The sequence below is a fragment of the Asterias rubens genome, chromosome 9 (genome assembly GCF_902459465.1).
Source record: "Asterias rubens chromosome 9, eAstRub1.3, whole genome shotgun sequence".
Lineage (NCBI taxonomy): Eukaryota > Metazoa > Echinodermata > Asteroidea > Forcipulatida > Asteriidae > Asterias > Asterias rubens.
In genome coordinates this window covers 15,584,827-15,596,339 of record NC_047070.1, presented here as the reverse complement: position 1 = coordinate 15,596,339, position 11,513 = coordinate 15,584,827, and positions in this window count along the sequence as shown.

The window sequence follows — 11,513 nt, the reverse complement described above, 5'->3', positions numbered from 1 at the left end:
TTGCCGGATTCCCAGTTAAGACACGAGATTGCGCGAAGTCTCTACGGTGGGATGTCTTTATTAATTTCCTCGGATCTCTATAATCGTATATAGGTTTTTTGTGTGCATCCCGTTACTAAACATCGTATGAAAATAACAGAACCTGCGCGTAATTATAATACACAATAATATGCGTGACGATTTAATGTCAATCTCTGGGTTATAGTTTACCAGTGTTGTTCATAATGAGAAAGGCGCTAAAATAAAACTGTTCACACTGTCCACGATTTTAGGTTGCATCTGTAAGTAAACTGATGTCTTGACGCTGCCGGACAAAAGTACAAGATTTTGTCCTGTTTGCTTCGGTTTCACGTTAAATTTCACAGAGCGCAACTCGCAGAATGTCGTTTAACTGCTAAGCATGACGCCAGTCCTAGATCAAACTTGTGACACTTAAACTGCCATATTTTCTTGTAAGCGTGAATTTGTTGTGCATCTATGTTTTGCGCTTAATGCGCAGCTCTATTTGAAATAAGGCACAGGGCCAAACTTCATAAAGCCATGTAGCAGAAAATTCTGCATGACAAATCTCTTTGCTAAGCAAAAATTAAGATAGGCACAGGTGTCAGATGCAATTGAGTCCGCCATGCAAAACTGTCCGCTCCGGACACTTTGCATATGCAATCGTGTCCGGGGCTATGCAAAATACATGTTGTGCGCGCGTAAGCGAGCGTGCATGCACTTGACCTACTGTAATTTGCAGCATGAATATTCAGGTATTTTATTATTGCAGCGAATACCCAACGGCCGAACATTTCTATGTCATTCATGACATGCATTTAACTTGTAAAAAAAATGGTGAACGTGTTCCGTCGACCAAGTGCGTTTAATTTACTGCATGGACTGTTTTGCACTGGCAGGCGGACACAACTGCATATGCAATTGTGTCCGGGCGGACACAATTGCATATGCAGCAGCGTCCGGGCGGACACGATTGCATATGCAAAACCGTCCGGTGGACATTATTGCATATGCAATACTGTCATCCGGACAGTATTGCATAGAGGACATAATTGCACGCGACACCGCCAAAAGCAATATAATCTTAATAATCTTAATTCTGCTAAGCATTACTAGTATGTGCTCAGCAAGTTTGTGACCAACTGGAAATGACAGGGAATTTATTGTTAGAGTGTGGATTAGGTTGTTAAAATAAATCTCTTTAAAATTTAACAGTTACATTGCTATCATTCCTTGACAAGAAAACTGTAGTATGCGGTCACCATGTCAGCATTTGAATGTTAATTCAAATACCATGTATAGACTAATTATTTTCTATATCCCCGATGCAAAATCAACATATATATCTTTATCTAGGTTGTAACCCCCAAAATAACTATCTTTTTCTAAGAAATGCAAAAAACACATAACTTTTCTTATGGTTTATAGGAATGGATGGTCTCACGTTTAGAGTTGCGCCAATGACTCAGGTTTACTTTTAGGATGGCTGACTTGAACGTAATAAAAAGATAACAAACTGTATTAGGTTTTGGTCATGTGGGAGACGTTGTCATAATTATTTGCGAGGATGCATTTCCGACTGTGGAATTGGAAAACGTACAGCGCTATATGAGTCTCTATTTTGATTGTGTCCTCAATCTTAAAGAACTTGGGGAACAAACAACTCTAGAATCGTCTTGTGTTGAAGACAATATCGCAGTCAGTTGATAAGTATTTGGAGTAAAAACAAGCGGCGGCAAACAACAACGGCAAAATTATAAACATTAATCTTTTCGAAGATGAAAAGAAACAGAAAAGCGCGCTGTGACAGAAGATCTCATCATGTTCAACGTACCCTGACGTACCATCGAATTAAATTACAACATGCGTACATGTTTTCATGCACGTGACTTTTGTGAGGGATCTTCAGAGTGACTGAATACGTTTTACATTGTTCTGTGGATCTTTTTGATCCACTTATGTGTGGGTGTGTCGTGAATTAATGTGCACACTGTCAGTGCAATATGGAGACCAAAAACATATCAAACAGGGAAATTAATAAGGGGATTCAAAATAATGTGGTGCTCCTTAAGCAAATTTACTTACAAAGTCTATAGGAAAACTGGTGAAAAGGAAAAGAACAAACGAATTCTCCAACTGGGTGCATTCTGGAGAATGCATGCAATCTAACGTTGTTTGTCAGAGCGAACTTGTAAATGTACTTTTCGGCCTGCTTGGCCGCCAGTCAGTGCAGTAAATAAAGAAACCAGAATAATAAATAATAAAAAATAAAATAAAAAAATCGCTATTGTAAATGACGTAAAATTAATACTACTGGGCCCCAATCCACCCCTATACCAATCAAACCAATACAGAAATCACCCACTAATATATGCAAAAAAAATCAAAACAAAAATCACACATTCATGAATGATTATTCTATGTATTATTATTGATGGTCTCTTTTTGAACACAATTACACAATTTACTCAAAGTAGTACAATGTTTTAACATGTCAAATGCACTTGTAAAACACAACAAGTGTCCATTTGGAAGATCTTCACATCAAACTTACATGCCCGGTATGTTCCAGAAGATGTGGTGTGTCCCCCCCCCCCCCAAATCCAAATGTCAATATAAACCACACACATATTCCTCCACACATATTCCTTTGTATAGAAATACCCCCCCCCCCCCCCCCAAACCTTCTGAGACTGTCCCCTGTCTTTGTACGCAAGACAGATGCTGGTGTCACGGAACCTGTGATTTTATTAAATACAATGATTTCATTGGATAAACGTAGTGACGTAAGCTTTCTATACTGTGTTTTGATTGGTCCGCGGTAACATTTGGCAACTGCACTTTCTTTGGTCGTCTGCGCAAAACCGCGTGCGTTTGTTTAATGTAAAAATGAACATAACATTTGACTGCCTTAGGCCTGCATCTTAATGTGAATTTATTGTGAAATGAAAAGTGATTATGGACGGGAATTTTGCTAGGCTCGAGAAGAAAATTCCTGGCGTAATCCACGAGCCCCGAAATGTTACATTGTTCAGGCTAAATAAAGTGCCCCCACCCCTAGTAATTCCTGAAATTCCTTACATACCACCATGTCATTAAACATCGAGCTCAAACCTCATTTACAGAAGTACCCTCCCCCCACCACTCTCTACCACTAAAACCCGCAAAGATATTTGCCGAGATTCCATAACACAATACCCACTTTGTTCGTTATCAAGCTCAAAATGTATTTTCCTGGCATTCCTGGGATTTCCTAGGACATAATGAAGACACTAAGAGTGCGAGGGTGGGCGGTTGTGCCACCATGGCTCATGCACCAAATAGTTAAAAAAAATATAAAAAAATAGAAGTTTGCGGTAATACCTTGTGAATATCTCTTTTTGAGTTGTTGGTTCTGAAAAGAACCGGTGGTTAATAATTCTTAAAGCATGAATATAAAATATGCCGGACTATGGTAACATGTAAAACAATTACAAAAATGTGTGAAGTCACTGCTATGCCCAGTACTTACTCTATAATTTTGTTATTTTATATCACGTAACAAAACAAGGTACTTACCAAGATATGCAAAAACCGTCAGTGGTGCAAAAATTTGCAAAACAAATTCACCGCCAATGTCCACATTCGAGCAGTTTTCCCGTCCTACTTCACTGCAAACAGTGCCCAGTCGGTTCTTTATTCCACTAGTATCCCAACTCCAGACTACAAAGGCAAAATTCCGGCATTATTTCCACTACAAACTTTGGTAACTCCGTCACATTAAAGTTAACACGTCTGACGTTAACATGTGCAGCTACGCGTAATGGCGAAACAACAACGACCCACGTGGATTTAACGCGTTATGTAATTGGTATGTGCATTCTTCACGGGTACTCTGTCACACGAAAAAGTAATACTTTTAACAATGGGTTCGTCATCAACAGGTGGCGCGGTAACTTTCGTTCACTTTTACTTATCCCATTGGGTCTGTACACGGGTGAGCAGACGATAACTGCTGCGTGTTGTACTCAAGCACTGGTGTATCCAAAAAGTTTATTAGAACTTCGGTTGTTTATTTTTGGCAAACTAGAAATGTACAGAATAACAGACAGTGATTAAAAGTTTCTGGTAATATTTTCTATTGATTTTTTTCCTCAACATAATTAGTTTATTTCAGTGATTCATGGTAAGTAGGCTACGCTATTTGTTATAGTGTGAATTGGGAATGTTCAATCAGGGAAAATACAATGTTTACGTTCTGATTTCAAATCAATGGGACAACTCATTTGTCTATGAATTATTTTTGCCTGGAAGAATAGAAGATAAACAGAAGCTTAGATACAATTATTACAAATATTGAAGAATGCCTATTATCTATTTTATGTTCGCTCCTCATGAAATGAACATTAGTTTCATGTGATCAGGATTAACCAGCAATCGTGGATATTCTTTTTGGTTTTTACACCCCCCCCCCCCCGTTATCATGTGATTACATTAGTCAATGTCAAAGCTTCTCGCTAAATGGACAAATAAATGAGATACAACTTGTGTTACTATATACGAGGCTCTAACAGCATTTATCATTCCTACTGATTGAAACTTTGGAGAAAAAAAAACCTAAATAAATTGTCTGTTAATTTTAGACCACACCTTTCAAGAATAGGCATAAATAAGTATTATCAATTCAAATGTTTTTAAAGTAACTTCTTGCTCTTACTACTTTTACAAAGCAAATTTAGTTGGGAATAAATCATAATTATGAGTGGGTGATTTGAAGGCCATTTTTAACACCCCACAGCGAGGCAGTGATAATATTGTCATGTATATGGGGTAGGTGAAGAAATTTCATACTTTTGTCATCATTTGTGATGTAGTTTCTAACGAATCTAACCCGTTTGTGGATAATGACGCTTACCCTGTAACCTTTAACAAATATATATAGGGATAAACAGGTGTTTTTTATAATCCCCAACGGCCTGAATTGATCCAATTGATGACGGAGGACAACAACATCTTCTAAAGTAAAACGGAACTATTTGAATAAAAAGTCTTAAAATGTCTCTCCCGCCTCCACCTTGATCTTCAAGACCTTCAGACGGTGTTCAATGGGCTGTTCCCGAGGGTACTGGGTTTTGTCTGAAAAATTCCTAACATCGATCTCGGAGAAACGAAATAATCCACCTGACGTGATTATGAAATTAATACCCTCGGGGTCCTTTTTAAAATGCAGCATAAAACACATTCAAATATGAAATAAGTATCAAATTATTAAAAATTACAGATTTCTAACAATTAGTAAGTTCGGGATGGAAATTTAACCCGAGTCTTTGCATCAGCTTTCTTAAGATTGACTTGGTGTTCATTCATTGGACACCAAGATGTATCGCTGGGGAGCGTAAGACAGGAAATAATGGAGATCCCTTAACAACAGTGATCTGGAATCTCAATAAATGGCCTTTTAAGTGTTCTTTGCTATTCAATCTCACGGGGTTAGGATAAAATTTATAGAGATAAAACGATCAAGTTCCGGTTAACCTACTTGCATTTATCAAAGAAACTGGAGCCGAGGTAAAATAAGGAGTAATATCTCCCCAAACATAGTAGTGTCGTGGTGTCTTCAAAAGACTCCTCACCAACCAAAGAAAGTCTCTTTTCGGAGTGTGGATATAAATGGTTCAGTGTGACATTAAATACAAATGCCTCAAGGCCCACAACGATACTGACTGGCACGCTTCAATGAAGACGTTTGTTCCACCAGAAGTCCTTTTGAACGTCTTCCTTTTCTGCGTTACTATGGCAACAGTGGGTAATTCTAAGTTATCAATTTGTGGGATCTTCACATTGGCGGTGTTTTTATGGCTGACATGATTTTAAGACTTCAGCCCTCGGGTCTCTAAAAGATAAAAACAGCAAATAAACCTGCAGTTCGCACACAAGAAAAGTCCTTAATTTGATTCTATAAAAAATACTACACAGAAATGAAGCACTGATTCACGTTGGTGCACTTATATGTTCATGGGTTTAGAAGATGGACAAGTTGTGGTTGTATGTCTGACCTATAAATTAAGAAGGATTACAGATACACATTAGATTTGCATTGGGGACACAACTATTACCAAGTAATTGTACCTCGGAAACCTCCTAGATTTATACTGACAATAATTGTATCTCAGGGCTGGAATTTTATCTTTAAATTAAAGAGCAATGCCATTCATTTTAAGTCATTTGAAGGGGCACCAAGGCCAAGCCCATGCAGGGGGCAACGGAGACGATTAGCCTTTTTGAGGAATGGTGGCCACTGTAGGAGTGCAATGTTTGGTTTGGGTGTATACAGACAAACTTACCCAACCCAAAATAGTGTTTTAGTTGTGTGGTCACCATGTCTCAAATTGGCTTACTGCCTTGTGGCCAGGGCTGGTGTCTCATAAATTTAAATGTGTCACATGTCACTGCTAATGTCAAAGAGACGTCTCTCAAGATACACTATGTGGCTCTTTTAAATTGGAAAGTGCATTGTTAATGGGGTGTTTCTCCCGACTATGTTAGTCGATAATGGTAAGAGAATCATGACTTCCTGCATGCTCGCCAATCATGATCTCGATTCATAAGTTAGAATTACTATAAATATCATAATTGATACCTGTAACCGGAGTGATAATTTTTACATAACCAAGAGCACGAACGAAAAAAGTACACTTGGTCTGTGACACACATTAATTAATTAATTAATTAGTTTCACTGGAAATGAATTATTCTGACCTCGGCATTCACTTTGTGGCGTTGACCACACACACCCTTAATATTAAAATAACACGAGTAAGATAAGAAGCCAAGGTGCTACGGCGTTTTAAGTCAGCCGGATGCTTTCACCCGAACATCTAAGCAGCAATAAGACAAAAAACATCAAAATGGTTGCCCGTAGGTATCACTTTTAATCAATCAGTCGACCAAACACAGTTGTGTGAAGGTAAAACTACAGATAATGGCTTTCCCCACCAGTTCTGTTCCGGCCACGGGTTAGGTATTAAACATTAAGGGGGGCTACTGGCTGTATCTAACCGCTGAGTAATGTTCCACAGTCACGGTCACGCTTCTCGTTTCGTTGGTAATTGATTTCATATTTAATTAGAATGAAGAGAAAGTTGACTCGGGGACGAACGGACGACAATGTCGAATTAAACAACGGTTTGAAAAGACAGGATGTATCTGAATTGGGATCAGAGCCATTGAAAGCTACTATAGGCTTAAAGGCATCGGTGGAAAAATGTGTTATTGGTAAATGTGGTCTTATTATTAAGCAATTGCAGAGCAATTATTACAAAACGCATTCAGATATCAAGAAGTAATAAAATAATACCAAAGGTGGAATCGAATTTGCAATAAACCGTTCTTTCGTTGAACTTAGTGAAAAAGACAGGGGATACTTCTTAAGGTTTGTGCATGATGCATAACTGATTGACTCATACTGTACTTGAGTCTCCGGAGGCTAGATAATGACAGACTGATTTGATAAATTTAATGTTCTATCATTACTTTCCTGTGCTTAGTGATAACAAAATAAGTCAGGGGATAAGACCACAGAGCAAGAACTTTCTCTATGACTAGACAAAGTGCATCTAATAGGTCTGCGTCTTGTACACAACAGGTTTCGTCCACCTAGAACAACAACAGTGCCGCTGTTGAAGACACAGTGACGTGTAGAGATTTCAACCCACTTAATTCACATGTCAGTCTCAATACGGAACTTTATTATCAATCTTGAGTAGACCAACCCGTCATCAGCTAGTCAGAGCATGGAGGTAGACATTTCTACCTCCATGGTCAGAGGCTGTCTGATATAGCGATGAATCTTAAGTGTAATGACCCTTAATATGAAGAAATGCTCACCAGGATTAACTGCGAACAATTTGCGTTTACTGCAACTCTATTCGTAGATAGAGAATGTGGAGTGTCTCTCCTCTCATGCATAATTTATAGTATATGCACAAGAATAATGTTTGGTTGTATCAAATTAGACTCGTGAAGATGGTAATAAAGGACTTGACCCAAATTTGAGCGGACTTGACCCAGTTTGAGTGGACTTGACCCAGAGACTTCATTTAGGTCATCATGGTCTACAAAGGCGTCTTCTTTGTAACTGGCACGAAGAAGACATGCAATTAGACTATAGGGGATGATTAATTTCATAATTAAGAAACCCCTACAATAAGTACTTTATATTTGTAATGTACTAATCGATTCCATATATTAAACGCACATACAAACCAACAGGTATCAAACTTCATTCGTGAATATCACTTTCAACAAAACTTGTAAGCCTTTTCAAGAAATGGTGGACACGATAGAGTTGAACGGTTTGGTTTAAGTATAGATACATACAAAGTTATGCGAACCTATATTTTAAAATTGTGTCCACCAAATAAAAAAAAATGGCTTATGAATGTTTGCCCATTCAACAATATTGAGTCTAATACAATCATCGTAGTTGGTAAAATCCCCGCATCGAGCGTGATCCCAAACATCCTGGTCAACGGAATGGGTGCTCGATAACGAGCTGGCGGTATCTTTGAACTGCCAATTAAAGGGTCTGTTTACGTTAGGTAATTACTATGGAAATTAATTGCACTTATACTCAGGGTAAGAGGTACAGTAGCTTTGGATAGTATAAAGTATTTTTTTAGAAACTGTTCACTTCGAAGTACAGTGACTGCGGTTAAGGATAAACAATCATATAATAGATGTTAAATTTGCATCGGGGAAAAACAATCACTTTTTATCCTCAAATCTTTGAATCTGAGAAGCGTTACCGAGGTACCGAAGCGTTACCGCGGTAACGTTCTCAGATAGTGTATTCCAATAGCAGATTATTCTTTTTACGTGCATATAATTATTTCGTTCCCGATATTCGGCAATATCTAAAAACGCTACCACCTTTCGAAATAAAATGTTCACATGTTAGTTTCATGGTATTATATCTACAATAATATTATGATTGACACAACAGTTGATTCCAATTACAAAACGTATACAATCCCTTTAAGATCGATTAGGCAGGCAGTTCAGCTGCCGTGATGTCCCACTATGGTGTGTACTACCAATTTTAAAGAGAAACGGACATTATGGGCAAGAATAGTTGCACGCAGGTTACGGGAGTCGTGGGTCGTGACGCCTGAAGACAAACTCCTCAGCAAATCATACACAGCGATGGTTACATTCCAATTTGACTTTTTTGTTGAAAGAGTTCTGCACCATCAACCAGACTAATAGATCATTTTCTGAAAATGAAATAATGTATGATGGAAAGGTTTGCAGTCAATAACTGAAACCGTCAGAGGTCGTGATGTGGAAGTGCTGGGACTGGATATGGACTTAGACTGGTAGACGCTCAGCTCGTCCAGTATACAATCCGTAAACATATCACGTCATGTATGATCAACCCAAATTGGGATCAGAAATGCTCCGAAAATAATCTCAGTTGTTGAATGTATAACAAGATGATCTGAATCATTGGTGTGTATATATAGCCATTTTAAAATTGTAAAGTGCATCGATATTATGCACCTGTAACTTTTATTTTGTAGAGTTTTGCTATGAATAGCAAAGCACCGGTCTAGAAGGATGTATTTACAAACAGAGACGGAATAACTGATTTTATGAATTTTATTTACATTTTTTAAAAAATATATTGAGTGCTGTGTTTTGAAGAGTGTATTTCCTGACAAAAAAAATGGTTAATGGCCTGACGTTTCGACCCTAGCAGAGTCGTTCATGAAGGCTAAACGACAACACATGAACAGGTGACTGAGTAACGGAGTGTAACATAAGCAGTGAAGTGAACAATACACAAATAGAGACAGGGGTTGTCAGTACGCACACATGAAAAAGCAAGGGGTAAACAAATATAAATTTCTACTGTGCAGAATTCCATTTTTGTGATGTAACTGTGCTTTTGATGACTAACACTTCAAAGAAAGAAATGTAATTGTGCCACAAACTAAAAGTCCAAGACATTAAAAATGAAAGGAAAATGTAATAATGGAAATCATAGCGTTTTCCGTGAACAAAACAGCTTCCAAATCAGCGTCAAGGTCACACTTTATTGGTTGCCAAGTTGCGAACAAAACATATTAGAGCAAACGGGCTCAGGCTGAAACGTGTTGTTAATTCTTATATTTAATTTCAAAAAGGAAAAACGCATTTATATTAAAGATGCTATAGGTCCGAATTATGGCCGATTTCAAACAGGTTTTTTTTTCATAGCTTTTCGAGAGGTTTGTAAGCTTTCTGTAAGGGATGCACGAAAAACAAAATTCAAGAAGGTAGTTAATTAAAAACTAGAAACTAATTAATTATCTTTCAGCTTTGTGATACCTATGTCTTCTTCTTTCAGCTGAGTGATACCAATGTACACTTCTTTTAACTTAGTGATACCAATGTACCCATTATATTATGCTATGTAAAGGAATAGGTGTCATACGAGGTAAATATTGCCTATAGTTTCCACTTCGCAGCGATAATCAGAGCGCTATTTCTTCCTTCATACCAACTCTATTTTGGTCAGCCTGCCTTGCATGGCCTATCGTATCTGGTAGGGTCTACGCCTGGCTGCCACCGCCGATTGGTTTATTGTTCAAAGCCTCAACACCTGAAAAATTATTTCAATCAGTGACCGGCAAGAAGGGAAGGACACACATTTTTATTAAAATCTATTAAAGTCAAGAAATCAATTTGGTCCAACCTTAAACAATAAAAACTGACAGCCCGGATGTAAGGGACAATCACCGAGAAAATCTATAAGGATGCGCGGCGTGAGCGGGCCGGGTCGATTGGAGCAAGCTTGCCTCCACAAACAGAATAAGCAATTTACTGTGGTAACGTGTATTGTGTACACACTGGAGAATATCAATGTTTCCTATCTAAAATGTAGTGGGTTTTACTAAATGGGTTTTACAACATAGCTAACGGATTGTATCAAAATTGCAAAAAAATTCAGGAGAATACCTCATTTTTTTTACATAAAAATTATGAGACAGTAAATATTGGATGCATTTTAGTTAAATTCAAAACAAAACTGGCATCATTTCAAGCCATCCTGGTGATAAAGAAACCTCAGCGCTAACATCATCAAAGCCAGCCATCTAGTTATTGTATATAGCGCCCTCTGAGGTCAGGACAACCAACTAGTAGTGCATAGCTTGAGATCCAGCACTAACATTAGATGCCGTCCTGATTTCTACTGTAATCTCGATTGCCATAGCAACCAGTTACAACAGAGGTCAATATGAATTTCTAGTGATCAATGAAAAATAGGCCAATGGAGGCAAATACTGCGTACTGAAAATCATTAGAGCAAACTCTCACAGCTGCCAACCTAGCCTTTTGTCAAGGCCTTTGTGGCTTGGACAGCTTCATGCAGACAAATTGATACTAACGCCTTGTATCAAGGCTATTTTTTTACCAATGATGCCCTCATGCATTTAACATTCCAGCCAGCAGAGACTCCTTCTCAAGCCTGATACAGACAATAATATAGA